The sequence below is a fragment of the Gorilla gorilla genome, chromosome 10 (assembly GCF_029281585.2).
Source record: "Gorilla gorilla gorilla isolate KB3781 chromosome 10, NHGRI_mGorGor1-v2.1_pri, whole genome shotgun sequence".
Taxonomy (NCBI): Eukaryota; Metazoa; Chordata; class Mammalia; order Primates; family Hominidae; genus Gorilla; species Gorilla gorilla.
In genome coordinates, this window is record NC_073234.2 from 149,064,160 (window position 1) to 149,086,866 (window position 22,707).

At 52.4% G+C, this 22,707-nt stretch overlaps 1 long non-coding RNA gene across 1 annotated transcript in view; it reads left to right on the forward strand.

The window, feature by feature from the left end:
* Nucleotides 1-2,413: 2,413 nt before the first annotated feature.
* LOC129525769 (uncharacterized) overlaps nt 2,414-22,707 on the forward strand; it is a 43,278-nt gene continuing 22,984 nt past the window's right edge. The window contains exons 1-13 of the long non-coding RNA XR_008670237.2: nt 2,414-2,557; nt 2,785-2,842; nt 2,936-3,168; nt 6,023-6,080; nt 6,174-6,406; nt 9,583-9,640; nt 9,734-9,966; nt 12,821-12,878; nt 12,972-13,204; nt 16,381-16,438; nt 16,532-16,764; nt 20,424-20,481; nt 20,575-20,807. This is a non-coding gene — a long non-coding RNA (uncharacterized lncRNA). The remainder of the gene's footprint in view (nt 2,558-2,784; nt 2,843-2,935; nt 3,169-6,022; nt 6,081-6,173; nt 6,407-9,582; nt 9,641-9,733; nt 9,967-12,820; nt 12,879-12,971; nt 13,205-16,380; nt 16,439-16,531; nt 16,765-20,423; nt 20,482-20,574; nt 20,808-22,707) is intronic.

A 22,707-nucleotide genomic window follows, 5' to 3' on the forward strand; every position in this document is an offset into this window, starting at 1 on the left:
AGGCTTGTTTTAGGGTCAGGGATAGGGCCCTGGGTTAGGGTTGTTTTAGGGTCAGGGCCAGGGCCCAGCGTTAGGGTTGTTTTAGGGTCGGGGCTAGGGCCCAGGGTTAGGGTTGTTTTGGGGGCAGGACCTGGGCCCAAGGTTAGCCTTGTTTTAGTGCCAGGGCCCAGGGTCAAGGTTGATTTAGGTCAGGGCCAGGTCCCAGCATTAGGGTTGTTTTAGGGTCAGGGGCAGGGCCCAGGTTTTGGGGTGTTTTAGGGTCAGGGCCTGGGCCCAGGGTTAGGGTTGTTTTAGGTCAGGTCCAGGGCCAAGGGATACGTTTGTTTTAGGGTCAGGGCCAGGGCCCAGGGATAGGGTTGTTTTAGGGTCAGGGCCAGGGCCCAGGGTTAGGGTTGTTGTAGGGTCAGGGCCAGGGCCCAGGGTTAGGCTTGTTTTAGGGTCAGGGCCAGGGCCCAGGGTTAGGGTTGTTTTAGGGTCAGGGCCAGGGCCCAGGTTTAGGCTTGTTTTAGGGTCAGGGCCAGGGCCCAGGGTTAGGGTTGTTTTAGGGTCAGGGCCAGGGCCCAAGGTTAGGCTTGTTTTAGGGTCAGGGCCAGGGCCCAGCGTTTGGGTTGTTTTAGGTTCAGGGCCAGGGCCCAGGGTTAGGGTTGTTTTAGTGCCCGGGCCAAGGTTTAGGGTTTTTTTAGGGTCGGGGCCCAGGGTTAGGCTTGTTTTAGGATCAGGGCCCAGGGTTAGGGTTGTTTTAGGGTCAGGGCCCAGGGTTAGGTTTGTTTTAGGGTCAGGGCCCAGGGTTAGGGTTGTTTTAGGGTCAGGGCCCAGGGTTAGGGTTGTTTAAGGGTCAGGGCCAGGGCCCAGGGTTAGGGTTGTTATAGAGTCAGGGTCAGGGCCAGGGCCCAGGGTTGGTGTTGTTTTAGGGTCAGGACCAGGGCCCAGTGTTAGGTTTGTTTTAGGGTCAGGGCCAGGGCCCAGGGTTAGGGTTGTTTTAGGGTCAGGGCCCAAAGTTACGGTTTTAGGCTCAGGGCCAGGGCCTCGGGTTAGGGTTTTTGGCTCAGGGCCATGGCCCAGGGTTAGGGTTAATTAAGGGTCAGGGCCAGGGCCCAGGTTTAGGGTTGATTTAGGGTAAGGGCCAGGGCCCAGGTTTAGGGTTGTTGTACGGTCAGGACCAGGGCCCAGTGTTAGGGTTGTTTCAGGATCAGGGCCCTGAGTTAGGGTTGTTTCAGGGTCAGGGCCCAGGGTTAGGGTTTTTTCAGGGCGAGGGCCCAGGGTTTGGGTTGTTTTAGGGTCAGGGCCCAGGGTTAGGGTTGTTTTAGGGTCAGGGCCCAGGGATAGGGTTGTTTCAGGGTCAGGGACCAGGGTTAGGGTTGTTTCAGGGTCAGGGCCCAGGGTTAGGGTTGTTTCAGGGTCAGGGCCCTGGGTTAGGGTTGTTTCAGGGTCAGGGCCCAGGGTTAGGGTTGTTTTAGGTCAGGGCCAGGGCCCAGGGATAGGGTTGTTTTAGGGTCAGGGCCAGGGCCCACTTTTAGGGTTGTTTTAGGGTCAGGGCCAGGGCCTAGGGTTAGGCTTGTTTTAGGGTCAGGTCGAGCGCCCACGGTTAGGCTTGTTTTAGGGTCAGGGCCAGGGCCCAGTGTTAGGCTTGTTTTAGGGTCAGGGCTAGGGTCCAGGGTTAAGGTTGTTTTAGGGTCAGGACCTGGGCCCAGGCTTAGGCTTGTTTTAGTGCCAGGGCCCAGGGTTAGGCTTGTTTTAGGGTTAGGGCCAGGGCCCAGGGTTAGGCTTGTTGTAGGGTCAGGGCCAGGACCCAGGGATAGGGTTGTTTTAGGGTCAGGGCCAGGGCCAAGGGTTAGGGTTGTTTTAGGGTCAGGGCCAGGGCCCAGGGTTAGGCTTTTTTTAGGGTCAGGGCCAGGGCCCAGGGTTAGGGTTATTTAAGGGTCAGTGCCCAGGGGTAGTGTTGTTTTAGGGTCAGTGCCCAGGGTTAGGGTTGTTTTAGGGTCAGGTCCAGGGCCCAGGGTTAGGCGTGTTTTAGGGTCCGGGCCAGGGCCCAGGGTTAGGGTTGTTTTAGGGTCAGGGCTAGGTCCCAGGTTTAGGCTTGTTTTAGGGTCATGGCCAGGTCCCAGGGTTAGGGTTCTTTTAGGGCCAGGTCCCATGGTTAGGGTTTTACAGTCAGGGCCAGGGCCCACAGTTAGGGTATTAGGCTCAGCGCAAGGGCCCAGGGTTAGGGTTTTAGGCTCAGGGCCATGTCCCAGGGTTAGGGTTTTAGGGTCAGGGCCCAGGGTTAGGGTTTTAGGGTCAGGACCCAGTGTTAGAGTTTTAGGGTCATGGCCCAGGGTTAGGGTTTTAGGGTCAGGGCCCAGGGTTAGGGTGATTTCCAGGAAGTGACCTCACAGTGACTCAAGCTACCACTTACTGTTGATTGTGATGTAATGCCAGCTGAGGCACATGCCTTGGGAGCTAAGTGGTTGCTGCCCTTGACTACTATGAAGACTGGTGTGGGAAGGGTCGCTTTGGATGCACTTGAGCAGGGGTCCCCAATCCCTGAGCCATGGAGCCGTAAGGAGCCACACAGCAGGTGAGTGGTGTCGAGTGAGGGAGTGAGGGAAGCTTCGTCTGTATTTACAGCCACTCCCCTTTGCTCACATTCCCGCCTGAGCTCCACCTTCTCAGATGAGCAGCAGCATTAGATTCTCATAGGAGAACGCACCCTGTTGTGAACCGTGCATGTGAGGGATCTAGGTTGCGCTGTGCTTATGAGAATCTAATACCTATTGATCTGTCACTTTCTCCCATCACGCTCAGGTGGGACCATCCAGTTTCAGGAAAACAAGCTTAACACGCCCACTGATTCTACATTATGGTGAGTTCTATAATTATTTTATTATATATTCCAGTGTAATAATGGAAATGAAGTGCCTAATAAACGTAAATGTGCTTAAATCTTTTGGCCCAGCTCCTACCTCCCGGCAGCCTCGCCAGGCCCAGAACTCTCTCCAGTCAGCCTCTACAGACCAAGCTCATGACTCACAATGGCCTATTGAGGCCCATACCCTACCTCACGGCAGTCTCCGCAGATGAGCCTACTGCCTCACAACAGCCTCCACAGGCACAGCTCCATCGTTACAATGGCCTCTTTAGACCCAGCTCCTGCCGCCCAGCCTTCTCTCCAGGCCCTGAACTTTCTCCGTAAGTTGAGGTAGCTGGGACTGTAGGTATACATGACGATACTTGGCTAATTTTTAAATTGTTTTGCAGACATGGGGTCTCACTTTGTTGGCCAGGCTGGTGTCAAACTAATGGCCTCAAGTGACCCTTCCACCCCTGCCTCCCATCCTCGAGGTATGTGCCACCACAAGGAGCACTTGTTCAATTTTCTAAAGAAAAAATTTCTAAAGTAAGGCTGTGGGATGATGGCAGGAAGATAAAAGAAAAACAGAAGAATAAGTTAAAATGACTTATTCACACATATTCTTTTGACAGCAGGAAGAACTTTTAGTATATACATTCCTTACAAACAAACAAACGGCAGATAAACAATGTTGTATAGGAACTTCAACACACACTGTACAATATTCCCACTTTGCTGACATAAGTTATGGAAATTTCGTGGTTTCCTTGAGTGTCGCTACCAGTATTTTGCTTCTCTGATGATTTTTATCAACTTCCTCATCTGTTAACTTCTCTCCAAGGTATGTCATGTCACGACATACTGCCGCTGCACGAACACGGCCAGTGTCTTCCTATTAAACATGAAGAAAGCTTTCCTAATTTCTCTTTTTACTCTCTGTCTTTGTGTTCTGCATTTTCCTTACTTTTATTGTCAGAAACTCCAGAAAGTGAATCGTACTAATTTATCACGATTTGCTTTATTAATTTATACTATGCTTATATGGAATTTTGCCCAACAGACCTCATTACAATTTGGGCCAGGGCCCAGGGTTAGGGTTGTTTTAATGTCAGGGCCCAGAGTTAGGGTTGTTTTAGGGTCAGGGCCCAGGGTTAGGGTTGTTTTAGGGTCAGGGCCCAGGGTTAGGGTTGTTTAAGGGTCAGGGCCCAGGGTTAGGGTTGTTTTAGGGTCAGGGCCCAGGGTTAGTGTTGTTTTAGGGTCAGGGCCCAGGGTTAGTGTTGTTTTAGGGTCAGGGCCCAGTGTTAGGGTTGTTTTAGGGTCAGGGCCCAGGGTTGGGGTTGTTTTAGGGTCAGGGCCCAGGGTAGGGTTGTTTTAGGGTCAGGACCCACGATTAGATTTTTAGGATCAGGGTCAGGGCCGAGGGTTAGGGTTTTAGGGTAAGGGCCAGGGCCCAGGGTTAGGGTTTTAGGCTCAGGGCCAGGGCCCAGGGTTAGGGTTTTAGGCTCAGGGCTAGGGCCCAGGGTTAGGGTTTTAGGATCAGGGTCAGGGCCCAGGGTTAGGGTTTTAGGCTCAGGGCCAGGGCCCAGGGTTAGTGTTTTAGAGTCAGGGCCAGGGCCCAGGGTTAGGGTTGTTTTAGGCTCAGGGCCAGGGCCCATGGTTAGGGTTGTTTTAGGGTCAGGGCCAGGGCCCAGGGTTAGGGTTGTTATAGGGTCAGGGCCAGGGCCCAGGGTTAGGGTTGTTTTAGGGTCAGGGCCAGGGCCCAGGGTTAGGGTTGTTTTAGGGTCAGGGCCAGGGCCCAGTGTTAGGTTTGTTTTAGGGTCAGGGCCAGGGCCCAGGGTTAGGGTTGTTTTAGGGTCAGGGCCCAGAGTTAGGGTTTTAGGCTCAGGGCCAGGGCCTCGGGTTAGGGTTTTAGGCTCAGGTCCATGGCCCAGGGTTAGGGTTAATTAAGGGTCAGGGCCAGGGACCAGGTTTAGGGTTGATTTAGGGTCAGGGCCAGGGCCCAGGTTTAGGGTTGTTGTACGGTCAGGGCCAGGGCCCAGTGTTAGGGTTGTTTCAGGATCAGGGCCCTGAGTTAGGGTTGTTTTAGGGTCAGGGCCCAGGGATAGGGTTGTTTCAGGGTCAGGGACCAGGGTTAGGGTTGTTTCAAGGTCAGGGCCCAGGGTTAGGCTTGCTGTAGGGTCAGGGCCAGGGCCCAGGGATAGGGTTGTTTTAGGGTCAGGGCCAGGGCCAAGGGTTAGGGTTGTTTTAGGGTCAGGGCCAGGGCCCAGGGTTAGGCTTTTTTTAGGTTCAGGGCCAGGGCCCAGGGTTAGGGTTATTTTAGGGTCAGTGCCCAGGGTTAGTGTTGTTTTAGGGTCAGTGCCCAGGGTTAGGGTTGTTTTAGGGTCAGGTCCACGGCCCAGGGTTAGGAGTGTTTTAGGGTCAGGGCCAGGGCCCAGGGTTAGGGTTGTTTTAGGGTCAGGGCTAGGGCCCAGGTTTAGGCTTGTTTTAGGGTCACGGCCAGGTCCAAGGGTTAGGGTTCTTTTAGGGCCAGGTCCCATGGTTAGGGTTTTACAGTCAGGGCCAGGGCCCACAGTTAGGGTATTAGGCTCAGCGCAAGGGCCCAGGGTTAGGGTTTTAGGCTCAGGGCCATGTCCCAGGGTTAGGGTTTTAGGGTCAGGGCCTGGGCCCAGGGTTAGGTGTTTACGGTCAGGGCCCAGGGTTAGGGTTTTAGGGTCAGGGCCCAGGGTTAGGGTTTTAGGGTCAGGGCCCAGGGTTTGGGTGATTTCCAGGAAGTGACCTCACAGTGACTCAAGCTACCACTTACTGTTGATTGTGATGTAATGCCAGCTGAGGCACATGCCTTGGGAGCTAAGTGGTTGCTGCCCTTGACTACTATGAAGACTGGTGTGGGAAGGGTCGCTTTGGATGCACTTGAGCAGGGGTCCCCAATCCCTGAGCCATGGAGCCGTAAGGAGCCACACAGCAGGTGAGTGGTGTCGAGTGAGGGAGTGAGGGAAGCTTCGTCTGTATTTACAGCCACTCCCCTTTGCTCACATTCCCGCCTGAGCTCCACCTTCTCAGATGAGCAGCAGCATTAGATTCTCATAGGAGAACGCACCCTGTTGTGAACCGTGCATGTGAGGGATCTAGGTTGCGCTGTGCTTATGAGAATCTAATACCTATTGATCTGTCACTTTCTCCCATCACGCTCAGGTGGGACCATCCAGTTTCAGGAAAACAAGCTGAACACGCCCACTGATTCTACATTATGGTGAGTTCTATAATTATTTTATTATATATTCCAGTGTAATAATGGAAATGAAGTGCCTAATAAACGTAAATGTGCTTAAATCTTTTGGCCCAGCTCCTACCTCCCGGCAGCCTCGCCAGGCCCAGAACTCTCTCCAGTCAGCCTCTACAGACCAAGCTCATGACTCACAATGGCCTATTGAGGCCCATACCCTACCTCACGGCAGTCTCCGCAGATGAGCCTACTGCCTCACAACAGCCTCCACAGGCACAGCTCCATCGTTACAATGGCCTCTTTAGACCCAGCTCCTGCCGCCCAGCCTTCTCTCCAGGCCCTGAACTTTCTCCGTAAGTTGAGGTAGCTGGGACTGTAGGTATACATGACGATACTTGGCTAATTTTTAAATTGTTTTGCAGACATGGGGTCTCACTTTGTTGGCCAGGCTGGTGTCAAACTAATGGCCTCAAGTGACCCTTCCACCCCTGCCTCCCATCCTCGAGGTATGTGCCACCACAAGGAGCAATTGTTCAATTTTCTAAAGAAAAAATTTCTAAAGTAAGGCTGTGGGATGATGGCAGGAAGATAAAAGAAAAACAGAAGAATAAGTTAAAATGACTTATTCACATATATTCTTTTGACAGCAAGAAGAACTTTTAGTATATACATTCCTTACAAACAAACAAAGGGCAGATTAACAATGTTGTATAGGAACTTCAACACACACTGTACAATATTCCCACTTTGCTGACATAAGTTATGGAAATTTCGTGGTTTCCTTGAGTGTCGCTACCAGTATTTTGCTTCTCTGATGATTTTTATCAACTTCCTCATCTGTTAACTTCTTTCCAAGGTATGTCATGTCACGACATACTGCCGCTGCACGAACACGGCCGGTGTCTTCCTATTAAACATGAAGAAAGCTTTCCTAATTTCTCTTTTTACTCTCTGTCTTTGTGTTCTGCATTTTCCTTACTTTTATTGTCAGAAACTCCAGAAAGTGAATCGTACTAATTTATCACGATTTGCTTTATTAATTTATACTATGCTTATATGGAATTTTGCCCAACAGACCTCATTACAATTTGGGCCAGGGCCCAGGGTTAGGGTTGTTTTAATGTCAGGGCCCAGAGTTAGGGTTGTTTTAGGGTCAGGGCCCAGGGTTAGGGTTGTTTTAGGGTCAGGGCCCAGGGTTAGGGTTGTTTAAGGGTCAGGGCCCAGGGTTAGGGTTGTTTTAGGGTCAGGGCCCAGGGTTAGTGTTGTTTTAGGGTCAGGGCCCAGGGTTAGTGTTGTTTTAGGGTCAGGGCCCAGTGTTAGGGTTGTTTTAGGGTCAGGGCCCAGGGTTGGGGTTGTTTTAGGGTCAGGGCCCAGGGTAGGGTTGTTTTAGGGTCAGGACCCACGATTAGATTTTTAGGATCAGGGTCAGGGCCCAGGGTTAGGGTTTTAGGGTAAGGGCCAGGGCCCAGGGTTAGGGTTTTAGGCTCAGGGCCAGGGCCCAGGGTTAGGGTTTTAGGCTCAGGGCTAGGGCCCAGGGTTAGGGTTTTAGGATCAGGGTCAGGGCCCAGGGTTAGGGTTTTAGGCTCAGGGCCAGGGCCCAGGGTTAGTGTTTTAGAGTCAGGGCCAGGGCCCAGGGTTAGGGTTGTTTTAGGCTCAGGGCCAGGGCCCATGGTTAGGGTTGTTTTAGGGTCAGGGCCAGGGCCCAGGGTTAGGGTTGTTATAGGGTCAGGGCCAGGGCCCAGGGTTAGGGTTGTTTTAGGGTCAGGACCAGGGCCCAGGGTTAGGGTTGTTTTAGGGTCAGGGCCAGGGCCCAGTGTTAGGTTTGTTTTAGGGTTAGGGCCAGGGCCCAGGGTTAGGGTTGTTTTAGGGTCAGGGCCCAGAGTTAGGGTTTTAGGCTCAGGGCCAGGGCCTCGGGTTAGGGTTTTAGGCTCAGGGCCATGGCCCAGGGTTAGGGTTAATTAAGGGTCAGGGCCAGGGCCCAGGTTTAGGGTTGATTTAGGGTCAGGGCCAGGGCCCAGGTTTAGGGTTGTTGTACGGTCAGGGCCAGGGCCCAGTGTTAGGGTTGTTTCAGGATCAGGGCCCTGAGTTAGGGTTGTTTCAGGGTCAGGGCCCAGGGTTAGGGTTTTTTCAGGGTGAGGGCCCAGGGTTTTGGTTGTTTTAGGGTCAGGGCCCAGGGTTAGGGTTGTTTTAGGGTCAGGGCCCAGGGATAGGGTTGTTTCAGGGTCAGGGACCAGGGTTAGGGTTGTTTCAAGGTCAGGGCCCAGGGTTAGGGTTGTTTCAGGGTCAGGGCCCTGGGTTAGGGTTGTTTCAGGGTCAGGGCCCAGGGTTAGGGTTGTTTTAGGGTCAGGTCCTTGGCGCAGGTTTAGGGTTGATTTAGTGCAAGGGCCAAGGGTTAGGGTTGTTTTAGGGTCTGGCCAGGGCCCAGGGTTAGGGTTGTTTTAGGTCAGGGCCAGGGCCCAGGGATAGGGTTGTTTTAGGGTCAGGGCCAGGGCCCACGTTTAGGGTTGTTTTAGGGTCAGGGCCAGGGCCTAGGGTTAGGCTTGTTTTAGGGTCAGGTCGAGCGCCCACGGTTAGGCTTGTTTAAGGGTCAGGGCCAGGGCCCAGGGTTAGGCTTTCTTTAGGTTCAGGGCCAGGGCCCAGGGTTAGGGTTATTTTAGGGTCAGTGCCCAGGGTTAGTGTTGTTTTAGGGTCAGTGCCCAGGGTTAGGGTTGTTTTAGGGTCAGGTCCACGGCCCAGGGTTAGGAGTGTTTTAGGGTCAGGGCCAGGGCCCAGGGTTAGGGTTGTTTTAGGGTCAGGGCTAGGGCCCAGGTTTAGGCTTGTTTTAGGGTCACGGCCAGGTCCCAGGGTTAGGGTTCTTTTAGGGCCAGGTCCCATGGTTAGGGTTTTACAGTCAGGGCCAGTGCCCACAGTTAGGGTATTAGGCTCAGCGCAAGGGCCCAGGGTTAGGGTTTTAGGCTCAGGGCCATGTCCCAGGGTTAGGGTTTTAGGGTCAGGGCCTGGGCCCAGGGTTAGGTGTTTACGGTCAGGGCCCAGGGTTAGGGTTTTAGGGTCAGGGCCCAGGGTTAGGGTTTTAGGGTCAGGGCCCAGGGTTAGGGTGATTTCCAGGAAGTGACCTCACAGTGACTCAAGCTACCACTTACTGTTGATTGTGATGTAATGCCAGCTGAGGCACATGCCTTGGGAGCTAAGTGGTTGCTGCCCTTGACTACTATGAAGACTGGTGTGGGAAGGGTCGCTTTGGATGCACTTGAGCAGGGGTCCCCAATCCCTGAGCCATGGAGCCGTAAGGAGCCACACAGCAGGTGAGTGGTGTCGAGTGAGGGAGTGAGGGAAGCTTCGTCTGTATTTACAGCCACTCCCCTTTGCTCACATTCCCGCCTGAGCTCCACCTTCTCAGATGAGCAGCAGCATTAGATTCTCATAGGAGAACGCACCCTGTTGTGAACCGTGCATGTGAGGGATCTAGGTTGCGCTGTGCTTATGAGAATCTAATACCTATTGATCTGTCACTTTCTCCCATCACGCTCAGGTGGGACCATCCAGTTTCAGGAAAACAAGCTTAACACGCCCACTGATTCTACATTATGGTGAGTTCTATAATTATTTTATTATATATTCCAGTGTAATAATGGAAATGAAGTGCCTAATAAACGTAAATGTGCTTAAATCTTTTGGCCCAGCTCCTACCTCCCGGCAGCCTCGCCAGGCCCAGAACTCTCTCCAGTCAGCCTCTACAGACCAAGCTCATGACTCACAATGGCCTATTGAGGCCCATACCCTACCTCACGGCAGTCTCCGCAGATGAGCCTACTGCCTCACAACAGCCTCCACAGGCACAGCTCCATCGTTACAATGGCCTCTTTAGACCCAGCTCCTGCCGCCCAGCCTTCTCTCCAGGCCCTGAACTTTCTCCGTAAGTTGAGGTAGCTGGGACTGTAGGTATACATGACGATACTTGGCTAATTTTTAAATTGTTTTGCAGACATGGGGTCTCACTTTGTTGGCCAGGCTGGTGTCAAACTAATGGCCTCAAGTGACCCTTCCACCCCTGCCTCCCATCCTCGAGGTATGTGCCACCACAAGGAGCACTTGTTCAATTTTCTAAAGAAAAAATTTCTAAAGTAAGGCTGTGGGATGATGGCAGGAAGATAAAAGAAAAACAGAAGAATAAGTTAAAATGACTTATTCACACATATTCTTTTGACAGCAGGAAGAACTTTTAGTATATACATTCCTTACAAACAAACAAACGGCAGATAAACAATGTTGTATAGGAACTTCAACACACACTGTACAATATTCCCACTTTGCTGACATAAGTTATGGAAATTTCGTGGTTTCCTTGAGTGTCGCTACCAGTATTTTGCTTCTCTGATGATTTTTATCAACTTCCTCATCTGTTAACTTCTCTCCAAGGTATGTCATGTCACGACATACTGCCGCTGCACGAACACGGCCAGTGTCTTCCTATTAAACATGAAGAAAGCTTTCCTAATTTCTCTTTTTACTCTCTGTCTTTGTGTTCTGCATTTTCCTTACTTTTATTGTCAGAAACTCCAGAAAGTGAATCGTACTAATTTATCACGATTTGCTTTATTAATTTATACTATGCTTATATGGAATTTTGCCCAACAGACCTCATTACAATTTGGGCCAGGGCCCAGGGTTAGGGTTGTTTTAATGTCAGGGCCCAGAGTTAGGGTTGTTTTAGGGTCAGGGCCCAGGGTTAGGGTTGTTTTAGGGTCAGGGCCCAGGGTTAGGGTTGTTTAAGGGTCAGGGCCCAGGGTTAGGGTTGTTTTAGGGTCAGGGCCCAGGGTTAGTGTTGTTTTAGGGTCAGGGCCCAGGGTTAGTGTTGTTTTAGGGTCAGGGCCCAGTGTTAGGGTTGTTTTAGGGTCAGGGCCCAGGGTTGGGGTTGTTTTAGGGTCAGGGCCCAGGGTAGGGTTGTTTTAGGGTCAGGACCCACGATTAGATTTTTAGGATCAGGGTCAGGGCCGAGGGTTAGGGTTTTAGGGTAAGGGCCAGGGCCCAGGGTTAGGGTTTTAGGCTCAGGGCCAGGGCCCAGGGTTAGGGTTTTAGGCTCAGGGCTAGGGCCCAGGGTTAGGGTTTTAGGATCAGGGTCAGGGCCCAGGGTTAGGGTTTTAGGCTCAGGGCCAGGGCCCAGGGTTAGTGTTTTAGAGTCAGGGCCAGGGCCCAGGGTTAGGGTTGTTTTAGGCTCAGGGCCAGGGCCCATGGTTAGGGTTGTTTTAGGGTCAGGGCCAGGGCCCAGGGTTAGGGTTGTTATAGGGTCAGGGCCAGGGCCCAGGGTTAGGGTTGTTTTAGGGTCAGGGCCAGGGCCCAGGGTTAGGGTTGTTTTAGGGTCAGGGCCAGGGCCCAGTGTTAGGTTTGTTTTAGGGTCAGGGCCAGGGCCCAGGGTTAGGGTTGTTTTAGGGTCAGGGCCCAGAGTTAGGGTTTTAGGCTCAGGGCCAGGGCCTCGGGTTAGGGTTTTAGGCTCAGGTCCATGGCCCAGGGTTAGGGTTAATTAAGGGTCAGGGCCAGGGACCAGGTTTAGGGTTGATTTAGGGTCAGGGCCAGGGCCCAGGTTTAGGGTTGTTGTACGGTCAGGGCCAGGGCCCAGTGTTAGGGTTGTTTCAGGATCAGGGCCCTGAGTTAGGGTTGTTTTAGGGTCAGGGCCCAGGGATAGGGTTGTTTCAGGGTCAGGGACCAGGGTTAGGGTTGTTTCAAGGTCAGGGCCCAGGGTTAGGCTTGCTGTAGGGTCAGGGCCAGGGCCCAGGGATAGGGTTGTTTTAGGGTCAGGGCCAGGTCCAAGGGTTAGGGTTGTTTTAGGGTCAGGGCCAGGGCCCAGGGTTAGGCTTTTTTTAGGTTCAGGGCCAGGGCCCAGGGTTAGGGTTATTTTAGGGTCAGTGCCCAGGGTTAGTGTTGTTTTAGGGTCAGTGCCCAGGGTTAGGGTTGTTTTAGGGTCAGGTCCACGGCCCAGGGTTAGGAGTGTTTTAGGGTCAGGGCCAGGGCCCAGGGTTAGGGTTGTTTTAGGGTCAGGGCTAGGGCCCAGGTTTAGGCTTGTTTTAGGGTCACGGCCAGGTCCAAGGGTTAGGGTTCTTTTAGGGCCAGGTCCCATGGTTAGGGTTTTACAGTCAGGGCCAGGGCCCACAGTTAGGGTATTAGGCTCAGCGCAAGGGCCCAGGGTTAGGGTTTTAGGCTCAGGGCCATGTCCCAGGGTTAGGGTTTTAGGGTCAGGGCCTGGGCCCAGGGTTAGGTGTTTACGGTCAGGGCCCAGGGTTAGGGTTTTAGGGTCAGGGCCCAGGGTTAGGGTTTTAGGGTCAGGGCCCAGGGTTTGGGTGATTTCCAGGAAGTGACCTCACAGTGACTCAAGCTACCACTTACTGTTGATTGTGATGTAATGCCAGCTGAGGCACATGCCTTGGGAGCTAAGTGGTTGCTGCCCTTGACTACTATGAAGACTGGTGTGGGAAGGGTCGCTTTGGATGCACTTGAGCAGGGGTCCCCAATCCCTGAGCCATGGAGCCGTAAGGAGCCACACAGCAGGTGAGTGGTGTCGAGTGAGGGAGTGAGGGAAGCTTCGTCTGTATTTACAGCCACTCCCCTTTGCTCACATTCCCGCCTGAGCTCCACCTTCTCAGATGAGCAGCAGCATTAGATTCTCATAGGAGAACGCACCCTGTTGTGAACCGTGCATGTGAGGGATCTAGGTTGCGCTGTGCTTATGAGAATCTAATACCTATTGATCTGTCACTTTCTCCCATCACGCTCAGGTGGGACCATCCAGTTTCAGGAAAACAAGCTGAACACGCCCACTGATTCTACATTATGGTGAGTTCTATAATTATTTTATTATATATTCCAGTGTAATAATGGAAATGAAGTGCCTAATAAACGTAAATGTGCTTAAATCTTTTGGCCCAGCTCCTACCTCCCGGCAGCCTCGCCAGGCCCAGAACTCTCTCCAGTCAGCCTCTACAGACCAAGCTCATGACTCACAATGGCCTATTGAGGCCCATACCCTACCTCACGGCAGTCTCCGCAGATGAGCCTACTGCCTCACAACAGCCTCCACAGGCACAGCTCCATCGTTACAATGGCCTCTTTAGACCCAGCTCCTGCCGCCCAGCCTTCTCTCCAGGCCCTGAACTTTCTCCGTAAGTTGAGGTAGCTGGGACTGTAGGTATACATGACGATACTTGGCTAATTTTTAAATTGTTTTGCAGACATGGGGTCTCACTTTGTTGGCCAGGCTGGTGTCAAACTAATGGCCTCAAGTGACCCTTCCACCCCTGCCTCCCATCCTCGAGGTATGTGCCACCACAAGGAGCAATTGTTCAATTTTCTAAAGAAAAAATTTCTAAAGTAAGGCTGTGGGATGATGGCAGGAAGATAAAAGAAAAACAGAAGAATAAGTTAAAATGACTTATTCACATATATTCTTTTGACAGCAAGAAGAACTTTTAGTATATACATTCCTTACAAACAAACAAAGGGCAGATTAACAATGTTGTATAGGAACTTCAACACACACTGTACAATATTCCCACTTTGCTGACATAAGTTATGGAAATTTCGTGGTTTCCTTGAGTGTCGCTACCAGTATTTTGCTTCTCTGATGATTTTTATCAACTTCCTCATCTGTTAACTTCTTTCCAAGGTATGTCATGTCACGACATACTGCCGCTGCACGAACACGGCCGGTGTCTTCCTATTAAACATGAAGAAAGCTTTCCTAATTTCTCTTTTTACTCTCTGTCTTTGTGTTCTGCATTTTCCTTACTTTTATTGTCAGAAACTCCAGAAAGTGAATCGTACTAATTTATCACGATTTGCTTTATTAATTTATACTATGCTTATATGGAATTTTGCCCAACAGACCTCATTACAATTTGGGCCAGGGCCCAGGGTTAGGGTTGTTTTAATGTCAGGGCCCAGAGTTAGGGTTGTTTTAGGGTCAGGGCCCAGGGTTAGGGTTGTTTTAGGGTCAGGGCCCAGGGTTAGGGTTGTTTAAGGGTCAGGGCCCAGGGTTAGGGTTGTTTTAGGGTCAGGGCCCAGGGTTAGTGTTGTTTTAGGGTCAGGGCCCAGGGTTAGTGTTGTTTTAGGGTCAGGGCCCAGTGTTAGGGTTGTTTTAGGGTCAGGGCCCAGGGTTGGGGTTGTTTTAGGGTCAGGGCCCAGGGTAGGGTTGTTTTAGGGTCAGGACCCACGATTAGATTTTTAGGATCAGGGTCAGGGCCCAGGGTTAGGGTTTTAGGGTAAGGGCCAGGGCCCAGGGTTAGGGTTTTAGGCTCAGGGCCAGGGCCCAGGGTTAGGGTTTTAGGCTCAGGGCTAGGGCCCAGGGTTAGGGTTTTAGGATCAGGGTCAGGGCCCAGGGTTAGGGTTTTAGGCTCAGGGCCAGGGCCCAGGGTTAGTGTTTTAGAGTCAGGGCCAGGGCCCAGGGTTAGGGTTGTTTTAGGCTCAGGGCCAGGGCCCATGGTTAGGGTTGTTTTAGGGTCAGGGCCAGGGCCCAGGGTTAGGGTTGTTATAGGGTCAGGGCCAGGGCCCAGGGTTAGGGTTGTTTTAGGGTCAGGACCAGGGCCCAGGGTTAGGGTTGTTTTAGGGTCAGGGCCAGGGCCCAGTGTTAGGTTTGTTTTAGGGTTAGGGCCAGGGCCCAGGGTTAGGGTTGTTTTAGGGTCAGGGCCCAGAGTTAGGGTTTTAGGCTCAGGGCCAGGGCCTCGGGTTAGGGTTTTAGGCTCAGGGCCATGGCCCAGGGTTAGGGTTAATTAAGGGTCAGGGCCAGGGCCCAGGTTTAGGGTTGATTTAGGGTCAGGGCCAGGGCCCAGGTTTAGGGTTGTTGTACGGTCAGGGCCAGGGCCCAGTGTTAGGGTTGTTTCAGGATCAGGGCCCTGAGTTAGGGTTGTTTCAGGGTCAGGGCCCAGGGTTAGGGTTTTTTCAGGGTGAGGGCCCAGGGTTTTGGTTGTTTTAGGGTCAGGGCCCAGGGTTAGGGTTGTTTTAGGGTCAGGGCCCAGGGATAGGGTTGTTTCAGGGTCAGGGACCAGGGTTAGGGTTGTTTCAAGGTCAGGGCCCAGGGTTAGGGTTGTTTCAGGGTCAGGGCCCTGGGTTAGGGTTGTTTCAGGGTCAGGGCCCAGGGTTAGGGTTGTTTTAGGGTCAGGTCCTTGGCGCAGGTTTAGGGTTGATTTAGTGCAAGGGCCAAGGGTTAGGGTTGTTTTAGGGTCTGGCCAGGGCCCAGGGTTAGGGTTGTTTTAGGTCAGGGCCAGGGCCCAGGGATAGGGTTGTTTTAGGGTCAGGGCCAGGGCCCACGTTTAGGGTTGTTTTAGGGTCAGGGCCAGGGCCTAGGGTTAGGCTTGTTTTAGGGTCAGGTCGAGCGCCCACGGTTAGGCTTGTTTAAGGGTCAGGGCCAGGGCCCAGGGTTAGGCTTTCTTTAGGTTCAGGGCCAGGGCCCAGGGTTAGGGTTATTTTAGGGTCAGTGCCCAGGGTTAGTGTTGTTTTAGGGTCAGTGCCCAGGGTTAGGGTTGTTTTAGGGTCAGGTCCACGGCCCAGGGTTAGGAGTGTTTTAGGGTCAGGGCCAGGGCCCAGGGTTAGGGTTGTTTTAGGGTCAGGGCTAGGGCCCAGGTTTAGGCTTGTTTTAGGGTCACGGCCAGGTCCCAGGGTTAGGGTTCTTTTAGGGCCAGGTCCCATGGTTAGGGTTTTACAGTCAGGGCCAGTGCCCACAGTTAGGGTATTAGGCTCAGCGCAAGGGCCCAGGGTTAGGGTTTTAGGCTCAGGGCCATGTCCCAGGGTTAGGGTTTTAGGGTCAGGGCCTGGGCCCAGGGTTAGGTGTTTACGGTCAGGGCCCAGGGTTAGGGTTTTAGGGTCAGGGCCCAGGGTTAGGGTTTTAGGGTCAGGGCCCAGGGTTAGGGTGATTTCCAGGAAGTGACCTCACAGTGACTCAAGCTACCACTTACTGTTGATTGTGATGTAATGCCAGCTGAGGCACATGCCTTGGGAGCTAAGTGGTTGCTGCCCTTGACTACTATGAAGACTGGTGTGGGAAGGGTCGCTTTGGATGCACTTGAGCAGGGGTCCCCAATCCCTGAGCCATGGAGCCGTAAGGAGCCACACAGCAGGTGAGTGGTGTCGAGTGAGGGAGTGAGGGAAGCTTCGTCTGTATTTACAGCCACTCCCCTTTGCTCACATTCCCGCCTGAGCTCCACCTTCTCAGATGAGCAGCAGCATTAGATTCTCATAGGAGAACGCACCCTGTTGTGAACCGTGCATGTGAGGGATCTAGGTTGCGCTGTGCTTATGAGAATCTAATACCTATTGATCTGTCACTTTCTCCCATCACGCTCAGGTGGGACCATCCAGTTTCAGGAAAACAAGCTGAACACGCCCACTGATTCTACATTATGGTGAGTTCTATAATTATTTTATTATATATTCCAGTGTAATAATGGAAATGAAGTGCCTAATAAACGTAAATGTGCTTAAATCTTTTGGCCCAGCTCCTACCTCCCGGCAGCCTCGCCAGGCCCAGAACTCTCTCCAGTCAGCCTCTACAGACCAAGCTCATGACTCACAATGGCCTATTGAGGCCCATACCCTACCTCACGGCAGTCTCCGCAGATGAGCCTACTGCCTCACAACAGCCTCCACAGGCACAGCTCCATCGTTACAATGGCCTCTTTAGACCCAGCTCCTGCCGCCCAGCCTTCTCTCCAGGCCCTGAACTTTCTCCGTAAGTTGAGGTAGCTGGGACTGTAGGTATACATGACGATACTTGGCTAATTTTTAAATTGTTTTGCAGACATGGGGTCTCACTTTGTTGGCCAGGCTGGTGTCAAACTAATGGCCTCAAGTGACCCTTCCACCCCTGCCTCCCATCCTCGAGGTATGTGCCAACACAAGGAGCAATTGTTCAATTTTCTAAAGGAAAAATTTCTAAAGTAAGGCTGTGGGATGATGGCAGGAAGATAAAAGAAAAACAGAAGAATAAGTTAAAATGACTTATTCACACATATTCTTTTGACAGCAAGAAGAACTTTTAGTATATACATTCCTTACAAACAAACAAAGGGCAGATAAACAATGTTGTATAGGAACTTCAACACACACTGTACAATATTCCCACTTTGCTGACATAAGTTATGGAAATTTCGTGGTTTCCTTGAGTGTCGCTACCAGTATTTTGCTTCTCTGATGATTTTTATCAACTTCCTCATCTGTTAACTTCTCTCCAAGGTATGTCATGTCACGACATACTGCCGCTGCACGAACACGGCCAGTGTCTTCCTATTAAACATGAAGAAAGCTTTCCTAATTTCTCTTTTTACTCTCTGTCTTTGTGTTCTGCATTTTCCTTACTTTTATTGTCAGAAACTCCAGAAAGTGAATCGTACTAATTTATCACGATTTGCTTTATTAATTTATACTATGCTTATATGGAATTTTGCCCAACAGACCTCATTACAATTTGGGCCAGGGCCCAGGGTTAGGGTTGTTTTAATGTCAGGGCCCAGAGTTAGGGTTGTTTTAGGGTCAGGGCCCAGGGTTAGGGTTGTTTTAGGGTCAGGGCCCAGGGTTAGGGTTGTTTAAGGGTCAGGGCCCAGGGTTAGGGTTGTTTTAGGGTCAGGGCCCAGGGTTAGTGTTGTTTTAGGGTCAGGGCCCAGGGTTAGTGTTGTTTTAGGGTCAGGGCCCAGTGTTAGGGTTGTTTTAGGGTCAGGGCCCAGGGTTGGGGTTGTTTTAGGGTCAGGGCCCAGGGTAGGGTTGTTTTAGGGTCAGGACCCACGATTAGATTTTTAGGATCAGGGTCAGGGCCCAGGGTTAGGGTTTTAGGGTAAGGGCCAGGGCCCAGGGTTAGGGTTTTAGGCTCAGGGCCAGGGCCCAGGGTTAGGGTTTTAGGCTCAGGGCTAGGGCCCAGGGTTAGGGTTTTAGGATCAGGGTCAGGGCCCAGGGTTAGGGTTTTAGGCTCAGGGCCAGGGCCCAGGGTTAGTGTTTTAGAGTCAGGGCCAGGGCCCAGGGTTAGGGTTGTTTTAGGCTCAGGGCCAGGGCCCATGGTTAGGGTTGTTTTAGGGTCAGGGCCAGGGCCCAGGGTTAGGGTTGTTATAGGGTCAGGGCCAGGGCCCAGGGTTAGGGTTGTTTTAGGGTCAGGACCAGGGCCCAGGGTTAGGGTTGTTTTAGGGTCAGGGCCAGGGCCCAGTGTTAGGTTTGTTTTAGGGTCAGGGCCAGGGCCCAGGGTTAGGGTTGTTTTAGGGTCAGGGCCCAGAGTTAGGGTTTTAGGCTCAGGGCCAGGGCCTCGGGTTAGGGTTTTAGGCTCAGGGCCATGGCCCAGGGTTAGGGTTAATTAAGGGTCAGGGCCAGGGCCCAGGTTTAGGGTTGATTTAGGGTCAGGGCCAGGGCCCAGGTTTAGGGTTGTTGTACGGTCAGGGCCAGGGCCCAGTGTTAGGGTTGTTTCAGGATCAGGGCCCTGAGTTAGGGTTGTTTCAGGGTCAGGGCCCAGGGTTAGGGTTTTTTCAGGGTGAGGGCCCAGGGTTTTGGTTGTTTTAGGGTCAGGGCCCAGGGTTAGGGTTGTTTTAGGTTCAGGGCCCAGGGATAGGGTTGTTTCAGGGTCAGGGACCAGGGTTAGGGTTGTTTTAGGTCAGGGCCAGGGCCCAGGGTTAGGGTTGTTTTAGGTCAGGGCCAGGTCCCAGGGTTAGGGTTGTTTTAGGGTCAGGGCCCAGGGTTAGGATTGTTTTAGGGTTAGTGCCCATGGTTGGGTTTATTTTAGGCTCAGGGCCAGGGCCCAGGGTTAGTGTTTTAGAGTCAGGGCCAGGGCCCAGGGTTAGGGTTGTTTTAGGCTCAGGGCCAGGGCCCATGGTTAGGGTTGTTTTAGGGTCAGGGCCAGGGCCCAGGGTTAGGGTTGTTATAGGGTCAGGGCCAGGGCCCAGGGTTAGGGTTGTTTTAGGGTCAGGGCCAGGGCCCAGGGTTAGGGTGGTTTTAGGGTCAGGGCCAGGGCCCAGTGTTAGGTTTGTTTTAGGGTCAGGGCCAGGGCCCAGGGTTAGGGTTGTTTTAGGGTCAGGGCCCAGAGTTAGGGTTTTAGGCTCAGGGCCAGGGCCTCGGGTTAGGGTTTTAGGCTCAGGTCCATGGCCCAGGGTTAGGGTTAATTAAGGGTCAGGGCCAGGGCCCAGGTTTAGGGTTGATTTAGGGTCAGGGCCAGGGCCCAGGTTTAGGGTTGTTGTACGGTCAGGGCCAGGGCCCAGTGTTAGGGTTGTTTCAGGATCAGGGCCCTGAGTTAGGGTTGTTTTAGGGTCAGGGCCCAGGGATAGGGTTGTTTCAGGGTCAGGGACCAGGGTTAGGGTTGTTTCAAGGTCAGGGCCCAGGGTTAGGCTTGCTGTAGGGTCAGGGCCAGGGCCCAGGGATAGGGTTGTTTTAGGGTCAGGGCCAGGGCCAGGTCCAAGGGTTAGGGTTGTTTTAGGGTCAGGGCCAGGGCCCAGGGTTAGGCTTTTTTTAGGTTCAGGGCCAGGGCCCAGGGTTAGGGTTATTTTAGGGTCAGTGCCCAGGGTTAGTGTTGTTTTAGGGTCAGTGCCCAGGGTTAGGGTTGTTTTAGGGTCAGGTCCACGGCCCAGGGTTAGGAGTGTTTTAGGGTCAGGGCCAGGGCCCAGGGTTAGGGTTGTTTTAGGGTCAGGGCTAGGGCCCAGGTTTAGGCTTGTTTTAGGGTCACGGCCAGGTCCAAGGGTTAGGGTTCTTTTAGGGCCAGGTCCCATGGTTAGGGTTTTACAGTCAGGGCCAGGGCCCACAGTTAGGGTATTAGGCTCAGCGCAAGGGCCCAGGGTTAGGGTTTTAGGCTCAGGGCCATGTCCCAGGGTTAGGGTTTTAGGGTCAGGGCCTGGGCCCAGGGTTAGGTGTTTACGGTCAGGGCCCAGGGTTAGGGTTTTAGGGTCAGGGCCCAGGGTTAGGGTTTTAGGGTCAGGGCCCAGGGTTAGGGTGATTTCCAGGAAGTGACCTCACAGTGACTCAAGCTACCACTTACTGTTGCTTGTGATGTAATGCCAGCTGAGGCACATGCCTTGGGAGCTAAGTGGTTGCTGCCCTTGACTACTATGAAGACTGGTGTGGGAAGGGTCGCTTTGGATGCACTTGAGCAGGGGTCCCCAATCCCTGAGCCATGGAGCCGTAAGGAGCCACACAGCAGGTGAGTGGTGTCGAGTGAGGGAGTGAGGGAAGCTTCGTCTGTATTTACAGCCACTCCCCTTTGCTCACATTCCCGCCTGAGCTCCACCTTCTCAGATGAGCAGCAGCATTAGATTCTCATAGGAGAACGCACCCTGTTGTGAACCGTGCATGTGAGGGATCTAGGTTGCGCTGTGCTTATGAGAATCTAATACCTATTGATCTGTCACTTTCTCCCATCACGCTCAGGTGGGACCATCCAGTTTCAGGAAAACAAGCTGAACACGCCCACTGATTCTACATTATGGTGAGTTCTATAATTATTTTATTATATATTCCAGTGTAATAATGGAAATGAAGTGCCTAATAAACGTAAATGTGCTTAAATCTTTTGGCCCAGCTCCTACCTCCCGGCAGCCTCGCCAGGCCCAGAACTCTCTCCAGTCAGCCTCTACAGACCAAGCTCATGACTCACAATGGCCTATTGTGGCCCATACCCTACCTCACGGCAGTCTCCGCAGATGAGCCTACTGCCTCACAACAGCCTCCACAGGCACAGCTCCATCGTTACAATGGCCTCTTTAGACCCAGCTCCTGCCGCCCAGCCTTCTCTCCAGGCCCTGAACTTTCTCCGTAAGTTGAGGTAGCTGGGACTGTAGGTATACATGACGATACTTGGCTAATTTTTAAATTGTTTTGCAGACATGGGGTCTCACTTTGTTGGCCAGGCTGGTGTCAAACTAATGGCCTCAAGTGACCCTTCCACCCCTGCCTCCCATCCTCGAGGTATGTGCCACCACAAGGAGCAATTGTTCAATTTTCTAAAGAAAAAATTTCTAAAGTAAGGCTGTGGGATGATGGCAGGAAGATAAAAGAAAAACAGAAGAATAAGTTAAAATGACTTATTCACATATATTCTTTTGACAGCAAGAAGAACTTTTAGTATATACATTCCTTACAAACAAACAAAGGGCAGATAAACAATGTTGTATAGGAACTTCAACACACACTGTACAATATTCCCACTTTGCTGACATAAGTTATGGAAATTTCGTGGTTTCCTTGAGTGTCGCTAACAGTATTTTGCTTCTCTGATGATTTTTATCAACTTCCTCATCTGTTAACTTCTTTCCAAGGTATGTCATGTCACGACATACTGCCGCTGCACGAACACGGCCGGTGTCTTCCTATTAAACATGAAGAAAGCTTTCCTAATTTCTCTTTTTACTCTCTGTCTTTGTGTTCTGCATTTTCCTTACTTTTATTGTCAGAAACTCCAGAAAGTGAATCGTACTAATTTATCACGATTTGCTTTATTAATTTATACTATGCTTATATGGAATTTTGCCCAACAGACCTCATTACAATTTGGGCCAGGGCCCAGGGTTAGGGTTGTTTTAATGTCAGGGCCCAGAGTTAGGGTTGTTTTAGGGTCAGGGCCCAGGGTTAGGGTTGTTTTAGGGTCAGGGCCCAGGGTTAGGGTTGTTTAAGGGTCAGGGCCCAGGGTTAGGGTTGTTTTAGGGTCAGGGCCCAGGGTTAGTGTTGTTTTAGGGTCAGGGCCCAGGGTTAGTGTTGTTTTAGGGTCAGGGCCCAGTGTTAGGGTTGTTTTAGGGTCAGGGCCCAGGGTTGGGGTTGTTTTAGGGTCAGGGCCCAGGGTAGGGTTGTTTTAGGGTCAGGACCCACGATTAGATTTTTAGGATCAGGGTCAGGGCCCAGGGTTAGGGTTTTAGGGTAAGGGCCAGGGCCCAGGGTTAGGGTTTTAGGCTCAGGGCCAGGGCCCAGGGTTAGGGTTTTAGGCTCAGGGCTAGGGCCCAGGGTTAGGGTTTTAGGATCAGGGTCAGAGCCCAGGGTTAGGGTTTTAGGCTCAGGGTCAGGGCCCAGGGTTAGTGTTTTAGAGTCAGGGCCAGGGCCCAGGGTTAGGGTTGTTTTAGGCTCAGGGCCAGGGCCCATGGTTAGGGTTGTTTTAGGGTCAGGGCCAGGGCCCAGGGTTAGGGTTGTTTTAGGGTCAGGGCTAGGGCCCAGGTTTAGGCTTGTTTTAGGGTCAGGGCCAGGGCCCAGGTTTAGGGTTGTTTTAGGTCAGGGCCATGGCCCAGGGTTAGGGTTGTTTTAGGTCAGGGCCAGGTCCCAGGGTTAGGGTTGTTTTAGGGTCAGGGCCAGGGCCCAGGGTTTGGGTTGTTTTAGGGTCAGGGCTAGGGCCCAGGTTTAGGCTTGTTTTAGGGACAGGGCCAGGGCCCAGGGTTAGGCTTGTTTTAGGGTCAGGGCCAGGGCCGAGCGTTAGGCTTGTTTTAGGGTCCGGGACAGGGCCCAGGGTTAGGGTTGTTTTAGGGTCAGGACCTGGGCCCAGTGTTAGGCTTGTTTTAGGGTCAGGGACAGGGCCCAGGGTTAGGGTTGTTTTAGGGTCAGGGCCAGGGCCCAGGCTTAGGCTTGTTTTAGGGTCAGGGCCAGGGCCCAGGGTTAGGGTTGTTTTAGGGTCAGGACCTGGGCCCAGTGTTAGGCTTGTTTTAGTGCCAGGGCCCAGGGTTCGGGTTGTTTT